General features: G+C 39.1%; 2 long non-coding RNA genes across 8 annotated transcripts in view; one reads left to right on the top strand and one right to left on the bottom strand.

Moving 5' to 3' along the window:
* The window catches only part of LOC118913800 (uncharacterized), a 43,614-nt gene that overhangs the window by 129 nt on the left and 20,552 nt on the right, over window positions 1-22,933 (top strand). For all 7 annotated transcript variants that reach the window (XR_008996526.1, XR_008996530.1, XR_008996527.1 and 4 more), the window contains exon 2: window positions 15,908-16,047. This is a non-coding gene — a long non-coding RNA (uncharacterized LOC118913800). The remainder of the gene's footprint in view (window positions 1-15,907; window positions 16,048-22,933) is intronic.
* LOC130682994 (uncharacterized) lies at window positions 2-17,011 on the bottom strand. The gene is made up of 3 exons (XR_008996531.1): window positions 16,141-17,011; window positions 5,733-5,797; window positions 2-374 (listed from the first exon to the last, which is right to left on the bottom strand). It is a non-coding gene; the product is annotated as an uncharacterized LOC130682994 (long non-coding RNA).

Raw genomic sequence — 22,933 nt, forward strand, 5'->3', positions numbered from 1 at the left:
GTTCTTAAGTTGGACTCTCCACTGCGTGATCCTTACCGCGCTCTCAGGGGCCAGCGCAGAGCTCCAGCTCGGTCGCGGACCCTCGGCATAGGATTGTATCAAAGGAGGAAGGCAGGACCGCAGTTAGCCCTCTTGGGCTTTCCTGTCTCTACTCCGAAGTCCAGTTCGGGAGCGTGTCCTGCCCTGGTACTAGGGGTTCACAGCAAGACACCCAGTGATTTCTTTTCTGATTGTCCTCAACCGCCCTGCAGTCAGCGTTGTTCTGTCACAAAATGACATACTCAGCCACCGTGAGAGCACGCCAGTAACCACGATTACCCAAGTACAGGCCGTCCTCCTTGCCTCCTGAACAGTCTACCTGTTTTATCTTCCCTCTAGAGTCATTTTGAAATACAAATTATATCACTCCCTTGCTGGAAATGTACCGTTTATTTACTACTGCAGTTACCAAACTCCCTATCCTGGTCTCTCAAACTCACCTTTGCCATTCGTTAATGCCATGCAGGCCTATCAAATTGGATGTCCCTCCTAGGAGAAGCCTTTGCTGAGCACACTACCTAAAGTGGTATCCCTCTGCTTATTCTCTAGTACAGCACTGTTTTCCTTTATAAGACTTGCTCATGATACATCATGGTTGCTTATGGTCTGTACCCGGTACTAGGTGATTAATTAGGCCAGGGCTCATGTCTTTACACTGGGTTATACTCAGGATGTAGCAAAGTGCATGGCACATAAGTTCTCAATAAATGTTTGTTAAATGATGATAATAGGTCTGGCTTGTATTAGTGATAGTATGGACTAGCCTCCAGAGGGAGAATAAGTGAATGTGTTATAGCAAATCTTGAATCAGCAATGATGCAACTCAATAGTATACAAAGATGTGGATAAAATAACAGTTCTTTTGATAGTCGTCCAGGTCATTCCTGGGAGATTGGGAATGGGAACCCAAGTGATCTAAATTTGAAGCCCACACTCAATCCACCCTGAAGAAAGCAACGTTTATTGTCTATTATATATTTACTCCATTATTTTTTCTTTAAAAAACCTCATGCATTTCAAGTAAACAAAGAATATTTTTACTTTCCAAGATTATTACATCCCATCTTCCACTTAAGTATCACAAAGTTTTGAGTTTTGGTCTGCTTCACATTCATGTGTGATCATTTAATATTAATGTACAGAATGTTGGTAAATGATGCATTTCAAACCTGTGCAATTTGTTAAGGTGAAATTGATATAACATAAAAGTAATCATTTTTAAGTGAACAGCTTGGTGGCATTTAGTACATTTTCAGTGTTGTACAACTACCACCTATATCTAGATCCAGAGCATTTTCATCACTCCAAAAAGGAAACCCTGTCTCTATTAAGCATTTGTTCTGTATTCCACACTTCCACCACTTTCTGCCAACCACAATCTGTGTTCTGTCTCTCTGGATTTATTTACCCTGTAAAGAAAAATGGAATTATATGTGACCTTTGTGCCTAGTGTTTTTGAGGTTGAAGTTGTAGCATATACACCAGTAGTTCATTCCTTTTTATAATAGAATATTCCACTATATGTATAGACCACAATTTATTCATCCATTAATAGACATTTGGGCTGTTTCCAACTTCTGAGTGTTGTGAATAGTGCTAGTTATGTTTGAGGACCTGTTTTCAAGCTCCTTTGGGTGTAGACCCAGGAGTGGAATTGCTGAGTCATAGGGTAATTCTGTGTTTAACTCCTGGATGAATTGCCAAAATGCTTTCACAGCCCCTGCAACATTTTACATTCTCACCAGCAATGTTTGTTTGAAGGCTCCAATTTCTCTATATCTTGAGCAACATTTATTATTTTGTTATTTTCTCTCTCTTTTAAAATAGCCACCCTAGAGGTTATGAAGTGGTACCTCATTGTGGTTTTGATTTGCATTTCCCTAATGACAAATGGTGTTGAGCATCTTTTCATGTGCTTGTTGGCCATTTGTATATCTTCATTGAAGATATGTCTATTCAGGTTGTTTGTCTTTTTTTTTTTTTACCTCTATTGAAGTAGTGGTGTAAGTCAATGTGAGGCAAAGAGTGAAGTCCACGACTATTCTTCCAGTTTCTTCTTTTTTGTTTCCTTTTTTTATTTTTTATTGAGGTAAAAAACATAAAATTTACCATTTTTAACCATTTTTAAGTATACATACAGCTCTGTAGTGTTAAGTATGTTCATGTGAAACAGATCTCCAGAACTTCTTCATGCAAAACTGGAACTCTGTATCCATTAAACAACAACTCCCTTTTCCCCCTCTCCCAGTCCCTGGAACCCCTGTTCTAGTTCCTGTTTCTATGAATTTGACTACTTTAGATACATATAAGTGGAGTCATACAGTACTGTCTTTTGTGATTAGCTTATTTTACTTAAATTAACATAATGTCCTTAAGGGTCATCCATGTTATAACATGTAGAAGCCTTCCTTTATAAGGCTGAATAATACCCCATTATATCTATATACCACATTTTTTAAAATTTTGGTATCACTAATCTACAATTACATGAGGAACATTATGTTTACTAGACTCCCCCCATCACCAAGTTCCCCCCACATACACCATTGCAGTCACTGTCCATCAGCATAGTAAGATGCTGTACAATCACTACCTGTCCTCTCTGTGCTGTACAGCCCTCCCCGTGCCCCCACGCCTACATTATGCATGCTAATCGTAATGCCCCCTTTCTTCCCCACCACCCCTTATCCCTCCCTTCCCACCCAACCTCCCTGGTCCCTTTCCCTTTGGTAACTGTTAGTCCATTCTTGGGTTCTGTGAGTCTGCTGCTGTTTTGCTCCTTCAGTTTTTTCTTTGTTCATATACTCCACAGATGAGTGAAATCATTTGATACTTGTCTTTCTCTGCCTGGCTTATTTCACTGAGCATAATACCCTCTAGCTCCATCTGTTGTTGCAAATGGTAGGATTTGTTTTCTTCTTATGGCTGAATAATATTCCATTGTGTATATATACCACGTCCTCTTTATCCATTCATCTACTGATGGACACTTTGGTTGCTTCCATTTGTTGGCTATTGTAAATAGTGCTGTGATAAACATAGGGGTGCATATGTCTTTTTGAAACTGGGCTCCTGCATTCATAGGGTAAATTCCTAGGAGTGGAATTCCTGGGTCAAATGGTATTTCTATGTTGAGTTTTATGAGGAATCTCCATACTGCTTTCCACAATGGTTGAACTAATTTACATTCCCACGAGCAGTGTAGGAGGGTTCCCCTTTCTCCATATTCTTGCCAACATTTGTTGTTGTTTGTCTTTTGGATGTTTTGCCATCCTAACTGGTGTGAGGTGATATCTCATTGTGGTTTTAATTTGCATTTCTCTGATGACTAGTGATGTGGAGCATCTTTTCATGTGTCTGTTGGTCATCTGAATTTCTTCTTTGGAGAACTGTCTGTTCAGTTCCTCTGACCATTTTTTGATTGGATTATTTGCTTTTTGTTTGTTGAGGTGCATGAGCTCTTTGTATATTTTGGATGTCAACCCTTTATCGGATCTGTCATTTTAAAATATATTCTCCCATACTGTAGGATGCCTTTTTGTTCTATTGGTGGTGTCCTTTGCTGTACAGAAGCTTTTCAGTTTGATGTAGTCCCACTTGTTCATTTTTGCTTGTTTCCCTTGCCTGGGGAGATGTGTTCATGAAGAAGTCGCTCATGTTTAAGTCCAAGAGATTTTTGCCTATGTTTTTTCCTAAGAGTTTTATGGTTTCATGGCTTACATTCAGGTCTTTGATCCATTCCATTATATCTGTATACCACATTTTGTTTATTCATCTGTCAGTGAACATTTGGATTTCTTCCACCTCTTAGCTATTGTGAATAAAGCTGCTATGAACATAAATGTGCATGTGTCTCTTCAAGACTCTGCATTCAGTTCTTTTGGATATATACCCAGAAGTGGGGGTTACTGAATCATATGGTAGTTATATTTTTAAGTTTTTGAGGAACCTACATACTGTTTCCCAAAGCCATTTTATAATCTCACCAACAGTGGACAATGGCTCTTTGCCTATTTTTGAATTGGCCTGTCTTGCTGAATTGTAAGAATTCTTTATATATTCTGAATACTACACCCTTATTAGATATATGTTGTGAAAATATTTTCCTCCATTCTATAGCTGTCCTTTGATGTACATTGGCTTTTAATTTTAATGAAGTACAATTTATCTACTTTTTTTCTTTTGTTGATGTTTTGGTGTCATACCTGAGACAAATCCATTGCCAAATCCAAATTCATGGTGATTTACCTCAAAATTTTCTTCCAGGAATTTTATGGTTTGAGTTTTTATATTTAGGTCATTGGTCCATTTTGAATTAATTTGTTAATATAGTATGAAGTTGGGAGTCCAACTCCATCCTTTTGCCTGTAGATATCCAGTTGTCCCACAACCATTTGTTGAAGGGACTATTCTTTCCCTCATTGAATGATCTTGGCGCCCATGTTGGAAATCAGTTGGCTATAGGTGTATGAGTTTACTTCTGAATTCTCAATTCTATTCCATTGGTCTATATGTCCATCCTTATGCTAGTACACACTGTTTTGATTTGTAGCTTTGTAGTAAGTTTCAAAATCAGAAAGTATGAGTCCTTGACTTTATTCTTTTTTCAAGATTATTTTATCTCTTTGGGGTTCCTTGTAATTCCACATGAATCTTATGCCTATTTATGTAAAATATGCTCTTGGAATTTTGATAGGGATTGCATTTAACCTGTAGATTAATTCAAGGAATATTGTAAAACAGACTTAATCTTTACAACATTAAGCCATCCGATTCATGAACACAGAATGTCTTTCCACTTATTTAGGCCTTCCCTAATTTATTTTAGCAATATTTTGTGGTTTTCAGTGTGCAGGTCTTTTACCTTCTCAATTAATTTTATTCCTAAGTATTTTCTTTTGGATTGTTTTCTTAATTTCCTTTTCAGGTTATTCATTGCTGGCATATAGAGACACAACTGATTTTAGTGTGTTTATCTTATTCTCTAAAACATAGCTGAAATTATTAGCTCTGATAGTTTTCTTGTGGATTCTTTGAAATTTTCCATACATATGATCATATCATCTGTAACTAGAGATAGTTTTACTTTTTAATTTCCAGTTTGAATGCCTTTTATTTATTTTTATTGTCTAATTGCCTTGGCTAGAATTGGTCAGTATTATTTCAACTAGCAGTGGTGAAAGCAGGCATCCTGTGTTTATAATCTTGATTTAAAATTTTAGGATCACCTGAAAACTTTCAAAGAATAGAAACAGTAGCTGGGATTTCCACTCGAATTACTATTTTTCTCTTTTTTTCTTCATTAATATAGCTGAATTATAAAAGCTTCTCTTGCAAGTTAACTGAAAGCTTTTAACTGATAACAGTCTATTCCCTGTGTATTTCTAGATGCATAAATGGCTCACACTAACGTTTGCTGTGAAATTTGTCATTGCTCCCAAGAGACTTGGCCATGTCTACTACATTTAATTGTGATTATCTGTTTTGTAACAGGCAATCTTTTGCATAAATGACAACTTTTTGCTTTAATACTGCATCACAATGTAATAGTTTTAAACATGTTCAACAACAAATAGTGACCCAGTGTATGTGAAATTTGACTTCATATGTACTGTTCTTTCAAGTAATTCAATTGTGTTACCAGCAAATGAATAGAGAACAACTGCACTGGAAAGAACTGTGTCACAACTCACCTCTCTGCCTTGTGGCTGGTAAATTCTTTTGGCACTGATTTAAGTCTGGTTTTGATGTTGCAATGCTAAAATAGAAAGCAACATGAGTCTTAGAATTGAGGAAACATGGTATGTTGCACTAAAGAGGAATGAGGGTGATCTCCATGAAGTATGCACTGATTTCTCAGGTATATTTTTGAGTAAGGAAAGCAAGTTATCTCTTTTTTTTTTTTTAAGAAAGGAAAGGAATAATAAAACAGAAGTGTATTTATTTGTTTCAAAAGATACCCAGGAAGGATCAAACAGAAACTAATTAAATTGATTGCCTTTAGTCACTAGCAGTAGGGTGGAGGGAACAGGTATGAACAAACACTTCCCTGGCTCTGGAGGCATGGATTGGCTTGTCTCCCACCAGGTCCCTGGGAGGTCTGGACTGTTTCATGACCATGGCTAGAGGGAGCCAGAACAAAGTTAGGGCCCTTTCAGGGTCTCTATATTGCAGACTGGAGCATCTCTTACCGGGTTTTTGTACCAGCAGGACTATTCAGAGACTGTGGCTGGGATGGGCTGGAGTGCAGTTAAAGGGCCGTTTCAAAATCTAGTTTGACAGTACTTCCAGGTGCTCCTGGATCCCAGCAGAAAGTGGCTGAGGCCAGTTCATGTGCCACTTCAGGATCCATAGCCAGGATTTGGGGTCTGTGCCGGTAGGCATGACGCCTCCCAGGTCTCCTAGCATATGGTGCGGGTGACAGAACCAAAGCTGAAGGCAGCTGTAGCCAAGTCCTCTATATGGAGCGTTTCAGTAGCAGTACCTGCAATCGTGGTCCACTAGTCAGCTGCCTGGGTGCAGCCTGCCTGCTCAAAAGGGTTCCTCCTTGGTCTTGGACTGTGGTAGGGTTTCACACTCTACGTGGATCTCAAAGCTTTCACAAAGGCTTTTGTTAATAGATGGATGCCCAATTATTGTGGGGATAGGGGGATATAGCAAAGATGCTTATTCAGTCATCTTGCTGAGGTTGCTATTTTAACTATTGCCTGTTTAAAGTTTTGGCTTCTGTGTAAACGTTGTAAATATTTTAAAAATTAAAAGGTTGAAAAAGAACCAAAAAATTTAATATAAACAAATTAACCTAACCATATATGTCAAACTGAAGTATAATCAGATAAAAAAAGCTCAAGAAAGTTTTGTGTAGTATTCTGGCTGTACATTCCTGGTGAGGGTATTCTTGAAGGACCAATAGAACTGCAAGGAGAGCTTAAACTTTACTGAGTGTGTTCACTAATGATAGTTCTAGTAGTCTCATAGTTCTCCAACTATCTTGTGTGAACTGTAAGACACAAAGCAAATAAACCCATTGATGTTTTGGGATATGAAAGTGTAGAAACAATATAGAAGAATCTTGTGGACTGAAGGGGGAATGTTGTGGAGATACCAGTAGCTACTCATAAAAAAACATGTGTATATATATATATATGTATGTGTAGTGAGGATCGGGGGGAAGGGAATGCTAAGGAAGATACTTGGGGAAAATTGGTAAAATTTAAATATAGGTCACATTTTAGAATGTATTACCTAAATAATATTAAGTTTTAGATGTGCTAATGGTATTGAGATTAGGTGGTCGAATATCCTTATAGGAGATTTATGCTGAAATATTCAGAGGTGAAGTACCATGGTGTTTGTAATTTACTTTAAAATGGCTCAGAATATTATATGTACATGTATATATAAAAAGCATATATGTTTAAAACAGTATATAAAAAATAGTATATATATAATGAGAAGATGGCGGCGTGAGTAGAGCAGTGGAAATCTCCTCCCAAAACCACATATATCTATGAAAATATAACAAAGACAACTCTTCCTAGAATAAACACCAGAGGACATAGGACAACATTCAAACCACATCCACACCTGCAAGAACCCAGCGCCTCGCAAAGGGGGTAAGATACAAACCCCGGCCAGGCAGGTCCCGAGTGCCCCTCCCCCCAGCTCCCAGTGGGAGGAGAGGACGCAGAGCAGGAGGCAGAGGGAGCCCAGGACTGCTGAACACCCAGCCCCAGCCAACCAGACCAGAGCGCAGAAACAGTGCATGTGTGGGGCCCTGGATACTAGGGAAACGGGACAGCAAGAACGGTGAGCAGGTACCAGAGGCCTGGCGCTGGAGGACATAAGAAAAGCGAGCGGCCATCTTTTTTTTTTTTTTTTCTTTTTGTTGTTGTTTTGTTGTGGCGAGTGCTTTTTGGAAGTCTTAAAGGGACAGGAACCCCAATACTAGGGAAACAGGGCAGCAAGACTGGCGAGCGGGTATCGGAGGCCGGCACCGGAGAACAAAAGAAAACCGAGCGGCCATTTTTTTTTGTTGTTGTTGTTTTGTTTTGGCAAGCGCTTTTTGGAAGTCTTAAAGGGACAGGGACCCCATTACTAGGGAAACAGGGCAGCAAGACCGGTGAGCGGGTGCCTGATGCTGGCGCCGGAGAATAAAGAGAAACGAGCGGCCTTTTTTTGTTGTTGTTGTTGTGGTCGTTGTTTTGTTTTGGCGGGTGCTTTTTGGAAGTCTTAAAGGGGCAGGGCGGGACACTTAGTCCAGAGGTAGGGAATCTGAGGATCTCTGGGCACTCTAATTCCCTGGGCTGCAGGGAGCACGGAGGCCCCTTACGGAGATAAATAGCCTCCCGGCCACTCCCCCTCCAGCGCAACTCCACCACTTTGGAGCAGCAGCCTGAGCCAGGCCACGCCCACAGCAACAGCGGAGATTAACTCCATAGCAGCCGGGCAGGAAGCAAAAGCCCTGTCTGTGCGCAGCTACCCAACACAAGCCACTAGAGGTTGCTATTCTCCCAGGAGAGGAAGGCCACAAACCAACAAGAAGGGAAGTTTTTCCAGCTGTCACTCATCTCAGCTCTGCAAACTATTCCTATCACCATGAAAAGACAAAATTACAGGCAAACCAAGATCACAGAGACACCAGAGAAGGAGACCTAACCAGCCTTCCCGACAGAGAATTCAAAATAAAAATCATAAACATGCTGACAGAGATGCAGAGAAATACACAAGAGAAATGGGATGAAGTCTGGAGGGAGATCACAGATTCCAGCAAGGAGAATACAGAAATGAAACAAACTCTGGAAGGATTTATAAGCAGAATGGATAAGATGCAAGAGGCCATTGATGGAATTGAAACCAGAGAACAGGAACGCATAGAAGCTGACAGAGAGAGAGATAAAAGGATCTCCAGGAATAAAACAATATTAAGAGAAATGTGTGACCAATCCAAAAGGAACAATATCCGTATTATAGGGGTACCAGAAGAAGAAGAGAGAGGAAAAGGGATGGAAAGTATCTTGGAAGAAATAATTGCTAAAAACTTCCCCAAACTGGGGGAGGAAATAATCGAACAGACCATGGAAATACACAGAACCCCCAACAGAAAGGATCCAAGGAGGACAACACCAAGACACATAATAATTAAAATGGCAAAGATCAAGGACAAGGAAAGAGTTTTAAAGGCAGCTAGAGAGAAAAAGGTCACCTATAAAGGAAAACCCATCAGGCTAACATCAGACTTCTCGACAGAAACCCTACAGGCCAGAAGACAATGGCATGATATATTTAATGCAATGAAACAGAAGGGCCTTGAACCAAGGATACTGTATCCAGCACGACTATCATTTAAATATGATGGCGGGATTAAACAATTCCCAGACAAGCAAAAGCTGAGGGAATTTGCTTCCCACAAACCACCTCTGCAGGACATCTTACAGGGACTGCTCTAGATGGGAGCACTCCCAGAAAGAGCACAGAACAAAACACCCAAAATATGAAGAATGGAGGAGGAGGAATAATAAGGGAGAGAAGAAAAGAATCTCCAGACAGTGTATATAACAGCTCAATAAGTGAGCTAAGTTAGGCAGTAAGATACTAAAGAGGCTAACCTTGAACCTTTAGTAACCACGAATTTAAAGCCTGCAATGGCAATAAGTACATATCTTTCAATAGTCACCCTAAATGTAAATGGACTGAATGCACCAATCAAAAGACACAGAGTAATAGAATGGATAAAAAAGCAAGACCCATCTATATGCTGCTTACAAGAAACTCACCTCAAACCCAAAGACATGTGCAGACTAAAAGTCAAGGGAATGAAAAATATATTTCAGGCAAACAACAGCGAGAAGAAAGCAGGGGTTGCAGTACTAATATCAGACAAAACAGACTTCAAAACGAAGAAAGTAACAAGAGATAAAGAAGGACACTACATAATGATAAAGGGCTCAGTCCAACAAGAGGATATAACCATTCTAAATTTATATGCACCCAACACAGGAGCACCAGCATATGTGAAACAAATACTAACAGAACTAAAAGGGGAAATAGACTGCAATGCATTCATTCTAGGAGACTTCAACACACCACTCACCCCAAAGGATAGATCCACCGGGCAGAAAATAAGGACACGGAAGCACTGAACAACACAGTAGAGCAGATGGACCTAATAGACATCTATAGAACTCTACATCCAAAAGCAACAGGATATACATTCTTCTCAAGTGCACATGGAACATTCTCCAGAATAGACCACATACTAGCCCACAAAAAGAACCTCAGCAAAATCCAAAATATTGAAATTCTACCAACCAATTTTTCAGACCACAAAGGTATAAAACTAGAAATAAATTCTACAAAGAAAACAAAAAGGCTCACAAACACATGGAGGCTTAACAACACGCTCCTAAATAATCAATGGATCAATGAACAAATCAAAATAGAGATTAAGGAATATATGGAAACAAATGACAACAACAACACAAAGCCCCAACTTCTGTGGGACACAGCAAAAGCAGTCTTAAGAGGAAAGTATATAGCGATCCAGGCACACTTGAAGAAGGAAGAACAATCCCAAATGAATAGTCTAACATCACAATTATCTAAATTGGAAAAAGAAGAACAAATGAGGCCTAAAGTCAGCAGAAGGAGGGAAATAATAAAGATTAGAGAAGAAATAAACAAAATTGAGAAGACTAAAACAATAGCAAAAATCAATGAAACCAAGAGCTGGTTCTTTGAGAAAATAAACAAAATAGATAAGCCTCTAGCCAAACTTATTAAGAGAAAAAGAGAATCAACACAAATCATCAGAATCAGAAATGAGAATGGAAAAATCACGACAGACTCCACAGAAATACAAAGAATTATTAAAGACTACTATGAAAACCTATATGCCAACAAGCTGGAAAACCTAGAAGAAATGGACAACTTCCTAGAAAAATACAACCTTCCAAGACTGACCAAGGAAGAAACACAAAAGTTAAACAAACCAATTACGAGCAAAGAAATTGAAACGGTAATCAAAAACTACCCAAGAACAAAACACCCGGGCCAGACGGATTTACCTCGGAATTTTATCAGACACACAGAGAAGACATAATACCCATTCTCCTTAAAGTTCTCTAAAATATAGAAGAGGAGGGAATACTCCCAAACTCATTCTATGAAGCCAACATCACCTTAATACCAAAACCAGGCACAGACCCCACCAAAAAAGAAAATTACAGACCAATATCCCTGATGAATGTAGATGCAAAAATACTTAAAATATTAGCAAACCGAATTTAAAATATCAAAAGGATCATACACCATGACCAAGTGGGATTCATCCCAGGGATGCAAGGATGGTACAACATTCAAAAATCCATCAACATCATCCACCACATTAACAAAAAGAAAGACAAAAACCACATGATCATCTCCATAGATGCTGAAAAAGCATTTGACAAAATTCAACATCCATTCAAGATAAAAACTCTCAGCAAAATGGGAATAGAGGGCAAGTACCTCAGCATAATAAAGGCCATATATCATAAACCCACAGCCAACATTACACTGAACAGCGAGAAGCTGAAAGCTTTTCCTTTGAGATTGGGAACTAGACAGGGATGGCCACTCTCCCCACTGCTATTTAACATAGTACTGGAGGTCCTAGCCACGGCAATCAGACAAAACAAAGAAATACAAGGAATCCAGACTGGTAAAGAAGAAGTTAAACTGTCACTATTTGCAGATGACATGATACTGTACATAAAAAACCCTAAAGACTCCACCCCAAAACTACTAGAACTGATATCGGAATACAGCAAAGTTGCAGGATACAAAATCAACACACAGAAATCTGTGGCTTTCCTATATACTAACAATGAACCAACAGAAAGAGAAATCAGGCAAACAACTCCATTCACAATTGCATCAAAAAAAATAAAATACCTAGGAATAAACCTAACCAAAGAAGTGAAAGACTTATACTCTGAAAACTACAAGTCACTCTTAAGAGAAATTAAAGGGGACACTAACAGGTGGAAACTCATCCCATGCTCGTGGCTAGGAAGAATTAGTATCATCAAAATGGCCATCCTGCCCAAAGCAATATACAGATTTGATGCAATCCCTATGAAACTACCAGCAACATTCTTCAATGAACTGGAACAAATAATTCAAAAATTCATATGGAAACACCAAAGACCCCGAATAGCCAAAGCAATCCTGAGAAAGAAGAATAAAGTAGGGGGGATCTCACTCCCCAACTTCAAGCTCTACTATAAAGCCATAGTAATCAAGACAATTTGGTACTGGCACAAGAGCAGAGCCACAGACCAATGGAACAGACTAGAGAATCCAGACATTAACCCAGACATATATGGTCAATTAATATTTGATAAAGGAGCCATGGACATACAATGGCGAAATGACAGTCTCTTCAACAGGTGGTGCTGGCAAAACTGGACAGCTACATGTAGGAGAATGAAACTGGACCATTGTCTAACCCCATATACAAAAGTAAACTCAAAATGGATCAAAGACCTGAATGTAAGTCATGAAACCATTAAACTCTTGGAAGAAAACATAGGCAAAAACCTCTTAGACATAAACATGAGTGACCTCTTCTTGAACATATCTCCCCGGGCAAGGAAAACAACAGCAAAAATGAGTAAGTGGGACTATATTAAGCTGAAAAGCTTCTGTACAGCAAAAGACACCATCAATAGAACAAAAAGGATCCCTACAGTATGGGAGAATATATTTGAAAATGACACATCTGATAAAGGCTTGACGTCCAGAATATATAAAGAGCTCACACGCCTCAACAAACAAAAAACAAATAACCCAATTAAAAAATGGGCAGAGGAACTGAACAGACAGTTCTCCAAAAAAGAAATACAGATGGCCAACAGACACATGAAAAGATGCTCCACATCGCTAATTATCAGAGAAATGCAAATTAAAACTACAATGAGGTATCACCTCACACCAGTAAGGATGGCTGCCATCCAAAAGACAAACAACAACAAATGTTGGCGAGGCTGTGAAAGGGGAACCCTCCTACACTGCTGGTGGGAATGTAAGTTAGTTCAACCATTGTGGAAAGCAGTATGGAGGTACATCAGAATGCTCAAAACAGACTTACCATTTGACCCAGGAATTGCACTCCTAGGAATTTACCCTAAGAATGCAGCAATCAAGTATGAGAAAGATCAGTGCACCCCTATGTTTATCGCAGCACTATTTACAATAGCCAAGAATTGGAAGCAACCTAAATGTCCATCGATAGATGAATGGATAAAGAAGATGTGGTACATATACACAATGGAATACTACTCAGCCATAAGAAAAGGGCAAATCCTACCATTTGCAGCAACATGGATGGAGCTGGAGGGTATTATGCTCAGTGAAACAAGCCAAGCAGAGAAAGAGAAATACCAAATGATTTCACTCATCTGTGGAGTATAAGAACAAAGGAAAAACTGAAGGAACAAAACAGCACCAGAATCACAGAACTCAAGAATGGACTAACAGGTACCAAAGGGAAAGGGACTGGGGAGGATGGGTGGGTAGGGAGGGGTGGGGTGGGAAGAAGAAGGGGGGTATTAAGATTAGCATGCATAGGAGGGTGTGGGGAAAGGGGAGGGCTGTACAACACAGAGAAGACAAGTAGTGATTCTACAACATTTTGCTATGCTGATGGACAGTGACTGTAAAGGGATTTATAGGGGGTCCTGGAATAGGGGAGAGCCTAGTAAACATAATATTCTTCATGTAAGTGTAGATTAAAGGTAACAAAAAAAAAAGAAAGAAAGAAAGAAAGAAAAGGGCGATTACTCCCTGATAGGATAAAACTAACTGTAAATCAACGATTAATTCATGCTTTAAATATCCTTAATTTTGATCACTTAAGGGGTGTCAGATGATCGGCTATGGAGGTACACTTTTCTGATAATAATTCCTTTCTCCTAAAAAAAAAAAAAGCAGTTCCTGTGTGGTGACCTCCAATGAGTTCTACACAATTGTATAAAGGGCATATCAATCTGTGGGCAAAGGGTCTGTTTGTGTTTATACAGAGGATCAAAGCCTAATTTGGCTACCCAGAAAACGAACTAAGAAACGGTATGAAGAAGAACGTCCAACATCAGCACTCTCTGGAAGAGTCATACCAGAAGATGATCATCAAAAAACCTCAACGAAGATACAGGCGATGCTACAGTTGTATCTGCATTCATCCCACCAGTTCCTGGGTTTGCCATTGGAATGAAGAAGGAGATATCTAAGCTGGCCTGTGCATACAGTAAAAAAACAAATTTGACTGGATCTATACTGTTGGAACTCAACCAAGAATTAGGAGAATTGCAAGTTGTAGCGCTCCAAAATCTTACAACTACAGACTATCTACTGTTAAAAGAACATATGGGATGTGAACAGTTCCCAGGAATGGGTTGTTTTAATTTGTCTGATTTCTCTCAGACTGTTCAAGTACAGTTGGGCAATATCCATCATATCATAGACAAATTTTCACAAATGCCTAGGGTGCCTAACTGGTTTTCTTGGCTTCACTGGAGATGGCTGGTAATTATAGATCCGCTTTGGTTATGTAACTGTATTCCTATTATGTTAATGTGTGTGCGCAATTTAATTAGTAGTTTAAAACCTATACATGCTTAAGTTACTCTACAATAAGATATGTCAAAGAAATAATCAATCTTCCCATGTTTTCTTCCGTCTGCTACCTCTATAGCTTTTCTTCTTCCTTACTAATTACAACCCGTAAATAGAATTCGTGCCACATATCGAATTTACCGAGTATCATAATTCCTCCAAGTGGTAAAGATACCTCAAGACAAATGCTGGGCATAGAAGCCACAGGGCATAAATATGCAAAGAAGTAAAAAGCTAACCTTTTCAAACAATATGGCTTCTCTCTCACTTACCAACTTTAAATTTCCCTGTATGGCCCCGGAAGATGACTGGTTAGCCAGAGACGGGTTAGATTCCTCAAGGGAGGAACAACCTAAGACAGGCACAGTCGCAGGGGCACCATCAGGTGAGAAATCGGTGATCAACAGAGGTGAAGCTTAGAACCTCACCCCCCCTGTTTTGAGAGAAATCTGCATCCGTGGATGTTTTATTGCCCTTGTCTAGCTTGTATTAACACATAGTCTACAGGCACACACCTGATCATCTACATTTGCTCTCTTACAACACTAAACTATGTTTTCTACCTTTATCTTGCGTCTACCTACCACTTCAACATTTTATTAAAAATAATAATAATAATAATAATAAAGGGAGAAATGTGGGATCCACATATAGATCAAGTATAAAAATCAAACTAATATTCATATTTGACCTGATTGTTTATGGTTCATAATGTGTGATCAAAACCGAAAGTTTCTGTGATGACTTCCCTTGTACTGTTCACCATGTAAGAACTTATTCACTATGTAAGAATTTGTTCACCATGTAAGAACTTGTTCATTATGCTTCAGAAGATTGGAGACTGACGAGAATTAGGCTTGGGGTGGATTAATGATTGTGCATTGAGCATTGAGGCCCCTATACAGAATTTTATTGTTAACAACCATTGATCAATAAATATGAGAGATGCCCTCTCAAAAAAAGAAAAGTATATATAGGGAGAGAGGGAGAAAGAAAAAGTTAAAGCAAATATAAAAAATATTAAAAGATGAATTTATTGAAGAATATACAGGTGTTCATTTTATAATTCAACTTTTCTTTGGGTCTGAAACTTTTCAAAGCAAAAAAAAATATTCATGATGTGGAATACGTAGAAATTTATAGCTAATAGGAAGAGAGGTAGAGGGTGAGTGCTGGGTCAGGAATAACACCTAGATTTCTGGTCTTATTCTAGGTGTCTGAAGGAAGAGCACACACACAGTGATGAACCTTCTGCTGTGACACACGATGTGCAGTGTCTGTGGGACACCAGTGGAGACATCCAACAGGCTGTTGGATATACTGGTTTGGAGGCTGAGTGGCACAGTGAAAGAGGTGGGCCATGAATGGGGGCCTGTAATTTTCTAGGGCTGCCATAACAAAATACCACAAACTGTGGGGCTAAATAGCAAAAATTTATTTACTCACAATTCTGGACCTGGAAGTCTGAGACCAAGGTGTTGGCAGGATTAGTTCTTCTGAGGCCTCTCTCCTTCACTTGCCAATGGACATGGTCTTTCCTCTGTATGTGCCTGTGTCCTAATCTCCTCTTCTTATAGGGACACCAGTTATATTGCATTAGGGCCCATCCCAATGACCTCATTTTAAGTTAATTAACTCTTTAAGACCCTATATCCAAATACAGTCACATTCTGATGTACTGGCAGTTAGAACTTCAACATAAAAATGGGGGGTGGGGGAACTCAATTCAGCCCAGAACAGAGCCGGAAGGTAGAGTCTCCTGCCCACAGGATCCTGACTAAACGGAACACTATTTTGTATTCAGTAGCATTAAGTTAAAGTAATCCTAAAAACCATTAGCAAGGGAAAAGTTCCCCTACCTCACTGGGAGTTTTTCAAGTGTGTTCGGGAAAAGGGATATTTTTCAAAGAGAGGTATACATACAGAAAGGAAGAGTTGTAGTACAGGAGGAAATGAGTTTGGCTTTCTAGTAAGCTGTCTCATATTTGGCTCAAGTCAGGGAAATAGGAAAAAGATTGTTGTAGACACAAAAAGACTAAATTTCAAGGGCAAGTTCTACTTGTAGAAGGAAACATTTTGAAACATGCCATGCTCTGTTTGGGAAAGGAAATAAAATCAAAGAAATGAAGCTAGGAAAACTCCTTGGCATTATTCCCATAACAACAACCAGGAGTGAGACTTACAATGGATTTCTCACCCCTTGGGTCAGGGGCTAAAGGATGTTTTTGCAGAGTTGTGGAAAATAAGCTCTGGCATATATTTATGAAGTAATTGGTGGTAGGCAGGAAGGAAAGAGGATGACAGGAGAAGTGCAAGGATAAACCTGTTGGTTTTTAAATCAGACCAAAGCACTGTATCAGGGCAGTCTGCTTTTCATGCCATGCATTTTCATTCCCTAATAGCTATCTGACATTGGACAATTTACTTGGTTTCTCTGGGCCTTAGATTTTCCCACTGTAGAGTGGTGATAATACCTTCCTCCAAGAGTTCTTGTCAGATATAAGTGAGAAAAACTGGACAGTTCTTTGTGCACAGCAGTTCAGTGAAAGTTGCTGTCCTCGTCATTCCTACCACATCACCATCAGTCTTACCCATGTCCTCTGACTTTGTTCCTGTCATTCTCGCTGCTGGCAGTGCCTTCCTTTCTTCTTTCCAACTGTTTTCAAGTTGTGCTGCTTTGGGAGTCTTTCCCTGAGAATTTGAATGCAAGCCAACCTCACTACAAGGGAGAGACAAAGCTTGAACTGGGTGCCCAGGTGTTCTGGATGCATTCAGATGGTGGACAGCCATGGGGAGGGTCTTCAACAACATCATTCAACAAACCTGTGCTGAGCACCTACTTTATATCGGCACCAGCCCAGCAGCAGGAGATACAAAGCTGAAAACGATGGCCCCTGCTTTCAGGGAACTTTTTATTTGATAAAGAAACATATAAGCAGACAAATACAGATATAAAATGGACGTATTCAAAAGTTTCAGTAGTAGCAAAATGCAGAAAACTCTAAATGTATTTTCTGTTAGAGTTTATGTTAGAGCCCCTTTTACCCCTTAGACCTCCCTCTCCACCCCCCCCAAACTGCCGACTCCCTTTCCCTTTGGTAACTGTTAGTCCATTCTTGGGTTCTGTGAATCTACTGCTGTTCTGTTCCTTCAGTTTTTTCTTTGTTCTTATACTCCACAGATCAGTGAAATCATTTGGCACTTGTCTTTCTCCATCTGGCTTATTTCACTGAGCATAATACCCTCTAGCTCCATCCATGTTGTTGCAAAGGGTAGGATTTGTTTTCTTCTTCTGGCTGAATAATATTCCATTGTGCATACATACCACATCTTATTTATCCATTTATCTACTGTTGGGCACTTCGGTTGCTTCCATTTGTTGGCTATTGTAAATAGTGCTGTGATAAACAAAGGGGTGCATATATCTTTTTGAAACTGGGCTCCTGCATTCATAGGGTAAACTCCTAGAAGTGGTATTCCTGGGTCAAATGGTATTTCTATTTTGAGTTTTTTGAAGAACCTCCATACTGCTTTCCACAATGGTTGAACTAATTTACATTCCCACGAGCAGTGTAGGAGGGTTCCCCTTTCTCCACATTCTTGTCAACATTTGTTGTTGTTTGTCTTTTGGATGGTGGCCATCCAAACTGGTGTGAGGTAATAGCTCATTGTGGTTTTAATTTGCATTTCTCTGATGATTAGTGATGTGGAGCATCTTTTCATGTGCCTGTGCCATCTGAATTTCTTCTTTGGATAAGTGTCTGTTCAGCTCCTCTGCCTATTTTTAAATTGGATTATTTGCTTTTTGTGTTGAGGTGCATGAGCTCTTTGTCTATTTTGGATGTCAACCCCTTATCGGATATGTCATTTATGAATAATTCTCCCACACTGTAGGATGCTTTTTGTTCTGTTGATGGTGTCCTTTGCTGTACAGAAGCTTTTCAGTTTGATATATCCCACTTGTTCATTTTTGCTTTTGTTTCCCTTGCCCAGTGAGATATGTACATGAAGAAGTTGCTCATGTTTATGTCCAAGAGATTTTTGCCTATGTGTTTTTTCTAAGAGTTTTCTGGTTTCATGATTTACATTCAGGTCTTTGATTTATTTTGAGATTACTTACTTACTTATTTATTTTGGTGTCATTAGTCTACAGTTACATGAGCAGCATTATGGTTATTAGACTCCCCCCATCATCAAGTCCCCACCACATACCACATTACAGTCACTATCCATCAGCATAGTAAGATGCTATAGAATCATTACTTGTCTTCTCTGTGTTGTACAGCCCTCCCTGTGCCCCCCTCTACGTTATGTCTGCTAATCGTAATGCCCCCTTTTCCCCCTTGTCGTCCCTTCCCACCCATCCTCCCCAGTCCCTTTCCCTTTGGTAACTGTTAGTCCATTCCTGGGTTCTGTGAGTCTGCTGCTGTTTTGTTCCTTCATTTTTTTCTTTGTTCTTATACTCCACAGATGAGTGAAATCATTTGATACTTGTCTTTCTCTGCCTGGCTTATTTCACTGAGGATAATACCGTCTAACTCCATCCATGTTGTTGCAAATGATAGGATTTGTTTTCTTCTAATGGCTGAAAACATTCCATTGTGTATATATACCACATCTTTATCCATTCATCTACTGTTGAGCACTTCGGTTGCCTCCATTTCTTGGCTATTGTAAATTGTGCTGCAATAAACATAGGGGTGCTTAAGTCTTTTTGAAACTGGGCTCCTGCATTCGTAGGGTAAATTACTAGGAGTGGAATTTCTGGGTCAAATGGTATATCTATTTTTTATTTTTTTGAGGAACTTCCATACTGCTTTCCACAGTGGTTGAACTAATTTACATTCCCACCAGCAGTGTAGGAGGGTTCCCCTTTCTCCATATCCTCACCAACATTTGTTGTTGTCTGTCTTTTGGATGGTGGCAATCTTTACTGGTGTGAGGTGATATCTCATTGTGGCTTTAATTTTCATTTCTCTGATGATTAGCAGTGTGGAGCATCTTTTCATGTGCCTGTTAGCCATCTGAATTTCTTCTTTGGATAAGTGTCTGTTCACATCATCTGGCCATTTTTTAATTGGGTTATTTGCTTTTTGTGAGGTTTTTCTGAGCTTTTTATTTATTTTGGATGTCAATCCTTTATGTCATTTATGAATATGTTCTCCCATACTGTAGGATGTCTTTTTGTTCTATTGATGGTGTCCTTTGCTGTACAGAAGCTTTTCAGCTTGATATAGTCCCACTTGGTCATTTTTGCTTTTGTTTCCCTTGTCCAGGGAGATATGTTCATGAAGAACTTGCTCATGTTTATGTTGAAGAGATTTTTGCCTGTTTTTTTTTCCAGGAGTTTTATGGTTTCATGACTTACATTCAGGTCTTTGATCCATTTTGAACTTTTGTGTATGGGGTTAGACAATGATCCAGTTTCATTCTCTTACATGTAACTGTCTATTTTTGCCCATACCAGCTGTTGAAGAGGCTGTCATTTCCCCATTGTATATCCATGGCTCCTTTATCATATCTTAATTGACTGTATATGTTTGGGTTAATATCTGGACTCTCTATTCTGTTCCACTGGTCTGTGAGTCTGTTCTTGTGCCAGTATCAAATTGTCTTGATTACTGTGGCTTTGTATAGAGCTTGAAGTTGGGAAGCAAGATCCCCCCTGCTTTATTCTTCCTTCTCAGGATTACGTTGGCTATAGGATCTTTTGTGGTTCCATATGAAGTTTAGAACTATTTGATCCAGTTTGTTGAAGAATGCTGTTGGTATTTTGATAGGGATTGCACTGAATCTGTAGATTGCTTTAGACAGGATGGCCATTTTGACAATATTAATTCTTCCTATCCAAGCGCATGGGATGAATTTCCATTTATTAGCATCCTCTTTAATTTATCTTAAGAGTGTCTTGTTGTTTTCAGGGTATAGGTCTTTCACTTCCTTGGTTAGGTTTATTCTTAGGTATTTTATTCTTTTTGATATAGTTGTGAATGGAACTGTTTTCCTCATTTCTCTTTCTGCTAGTTCACCACTAGTGTATAGGAATGCAACAGATTTCTCTGTATTAATTTTGTATCCTGTAATTTTGCTGAATTCAGATATTCTAATAGTCTTGGAGTGGATTCTTTAGGGTTTTTATGTATAATATCATGTCATCTGCAAACAGTGACAGTTTGACTTCATCCTTACCAATCTGGCTGCCTTTTATTTCTTTGTGTTGTCTGATTGCTGTGGCTAGAACCTCCAGTACTAAGTTGAATGAAAGTGGTGAGAGTGGGCATCCTTGTCTTGTTCCTGATCTTATGGGAAAAGCTTTCAGCTTCTTGCTGTTAAATATGATGTTGGCTGTGGGTTTGTCATATATGGTCTTTATTATGTTGAGGTACTTGCCCTCTATACCCATTATGTTGAGAGTTTTTATCATGAATCGATATTGAATTTTGTTGAATGCTTTTTCAACATCTATGGAAACGATCATGTGGTTTTTGTCCTTCTTTTTGTTTATGTGGTGGATGATGTTGATGGATTTTGAAATGTTCTACCATCCTTGCATCCCTGAGATGAGTCCCACTTGATCATGATGTATGATCCTCTTGATGTATTTTTGAATTTGGTTTGCTAATCTTTTGTTGATTATTTTTGCATCTTTGTTCATCAGGGATATTGGTCTGTAATTTTCTTTTTTTGTGTTGTCTTTGCCTGCTTTTGGCATTAGAGTGATGCTGGCTTCATAGTATTAGCTTGGAAGTGTTCCCTCCTCCTCCATTTTTTGGAAACTGTAAGGAGAATGGGTATTACGTCTTCTCTAAATGTCTAACATTGAGCAGTGAATCTGTCTGGTCTGGAAGTTTTGTTCCTGGGTAGGTTTTTTGTTTTTGTTTTTTTAAATTTTTTATTAAGGTATGATTGATATACACTCTTATGAAGGTTTCACATGAAAAAAAATGTGGTTACTTCATTTACCCATATTATCAAGTCCCCCCCATATCTCAATTCAGTCACTGTCCATCAGTGCAGCAAGATGTCACAGATCCACATGTGCCTTCTCAGTGCTACACTGTTCTCTGTGATACCCCACACCATGTGTACTAAACATAATACCCCTCAATCCCCTTCACCCTCCCTTCCCACCCGCACTCCCACACCCCTCCCCTTTGGTAACCACTAGTTCATTCTTGGAATCTCTGAGTCTGCTGCTATTTTGTTCCTTCAGTTTTGCTTCATTGTTATACTCCACAAATGAGGGAAAGCATTTGGTGTTTGTCTTTCTCTGTCTGGCTTATTTCACTGAGCATAATGTCCTTCAGCTCCATCCATGTTGTTGCAAATGGTAGGATTAGTTTCTTCCTTATGGCCAAATAGTATTCCATTGTGTATATGTATCACCTCTTCTTCATCCATTCATCTACTGATGGACACTTAGGTTGCTTCCATATCTTGGCCATTGTAAATAGTGCTGCGATAAACATAGAGGTTCATATGTCTCTTTGAATCTGAGAAGTTGTACTCTTTGGGTAAATTCCAAAGAATTACTGTGGGATTCCCAGGTCAAATGGTATTTCTATTTTTATTTTTTTGAGGAACCTCCATATTGCTTTCCACAATGGTTGAACTAGCTTACATTCCCACCAGCAGTGTAGGAGGGTTCTCCTTTCTCCACATCCTTGCCAGCATTTCTTGTTCTTAGTCTTTTCGATGCTTGCTATCCTTACTGGTATGAGGTGATATCTCATTGTGGTTTTAATTTGCATTTCCCTGATGATTAGTGATGTGGACCATCTTTTCATGTTTCTGTTGGCTATCTGAATTTCTTCTTTGGAGTACTGTCTCTTCATATCCTCTGCCTATTTGTTAATCAGGTTATTTGCTTTTTTGGTATTGAGGCATGTTAGTTCTTTATATATTTTGGATGTTAACCCCATGTCGGATACGTCATTTACTTACAAATATATTCTCCCATACTGTAGGATGCCTTTTTGTTCTGTTGATGGTGTCCTTTGCCATACAAAACCTTTTTAGTTTGATGTAGTCCCAAGAGTTCATTTTTGCTTTTGTTTCACATACTCAAGGAGATGCATTCAGGAAGAAGGTGGTCTAGCATATATTCAGGAGATGTTTGTATTTGTTGTCTTCTAAGAGTTTTATGGTTTCATGACTTACATTGAAGTCTTTAATCCACTTCGAGTTTACTTTTGTGTATGAGGTTAAGGAATAATCCAATTTCATTCTCTTGCATGCA

Source organism: Manis pentadactyla, chromosome 3 (assembly GCF_030020395.1).
Source record: "Manis pentadactyla isolate mManPen7 chromosome 3, mManPen7.hap1, whole genome shotgun sequence".
Classification (NCBI taxonomy): Eukaryota; Metazoa; Chordata; class Mammalia; order Pholidota; family Manidae; genus Manis; species Manis pentadactyla.